We start from the raw sequence: 1498 nt of genomic DNA on the forward strand, positions 1-1498 counted from the left end.
CAGTCAAGTGCCTTAGGTACTACACTACCAGAGCTCCTCCTGTAAGGTATAGGTTACTATTATGCTTTCAAAATATGTATGTATGTATGTTGTTGTTGTTAGGTGCTGTTGAATTTTCTCCAACTCATAGCGATCCTATGTACAACAAAATGAAATACTGACCAGTCCTGTGCCAGCCTTGCAATCCTTGCTATACCTGAGCCTATTGTAGCAGCCACTGTGTCAATCCATCTCGTGGAGGGCCTTCCCCTTTTTCACTGACCCTTTACTTTACTAAGCATAATATCCTTCTCCAGGGAATGATCCCTTCTGACAACATGACCAAAGTAGGAGAGTTGAAGTCTGGTCATTCTCACTCCCAAGGGGCACCGTGGCTGTACTTGTTCCAGGACAGATTTGTTGGTTCTTTTGGCAGTACTTTCAGTATTCTTCAATAACACCACTACTCAAAAGCACCAACTCTTCTTGAGTCTTCCTTACTCAATGTCCAGCTTTCAGATGCATATGAAGCTATTAAAAAGACAATGGTTTGGGTTAGGCGCACCTTAATCCTCAAAAAGGCATCTTTGCTCTTCAGCACTTTAAAGAGGTCTTTTGCAGCAGATTTGCCCATTGAAATATGATGTCTGATTTCCTGACTCTTGCTTCCACAGGGGTTGATTGTGGAACCAAGTAATATGAAATCTTTGACAACTTTAATCTTTTCTCCATTTATTGTGATGCTGCTTGTTGGTCCAGTTGCAAGGATTTTCATTTTCTCTGTGTTGAGGTGTAATCCATACTGCAGCCTTTAATCTTCACCAGTAATTGCTTCAAGTCATTTTCACTTTCAGCAACTAAGGTTATGTCATCTGCAGATCACAAGTTGTTAATGAGTCTTCCTCCAATCCTGATGCCACCTTCTTCATATGGTACAGCTTCTCGTATTTTATTTGCTCAGCATACAGACTAAATATATATGGTGAAAAGCTATAACTGTGCAGTATAGTAAATTACCTGGTATGGCTTTTTTAGCCATAAGTCTTTGTAAACTCCATGGTTGCTGTGAGAAACTGAGTAGCTCCTGACAAAATTATCCACCTGGGGTATTTCTGTTGTGAGCAGCCCAAAGAAATGTTCTGGAAAGTTTGCTCTCTCCCTCAGGTGTATGGAATTCTAATCTTATGATTGGTTAGTTTGGCCACTCTGCCAGGCTCAAAAGGAGGCCTCCTAGAGGCAGAAGAAGTCTCTCTGACTGCTGGCTGAGAAAGATGTATTGCTGAGAGAAACGTGCTCCTGAGAGACATGCGCTGCTGAGAAAGAGACACCAAGAGACATTCATTGCTGACAGACACCAAGAGGCACGCACTTCTGGGAGAGAGACTGAGAGAGACTGTTGGCTGAGAGATGACAAGACTGAGAGAGACTGAGCGTTTTTCCTGAATTTGAATTGTAGCCTGGTGCTTCCCTAATAAACCCCATAATCTGTGAGTTCTGTGTGGCCACTGCAGTGAATTAT

This window comes from Orycteropus afer, unplaced genomic scaffold, assembly GCF_000298275.1.
Source record: "Orycteropus afer afer isolate SDZICR_OR568_19922 unplaced genomic scaffold, OryAfe1.0 scaffold00008, whole genome shotgun sequence".
NCBI lineage: Eukaryota > Metazoa > Chordata > Mammalia > Tubulidentata > Orycteropodidae > Orycteropus > Orycteropus afer.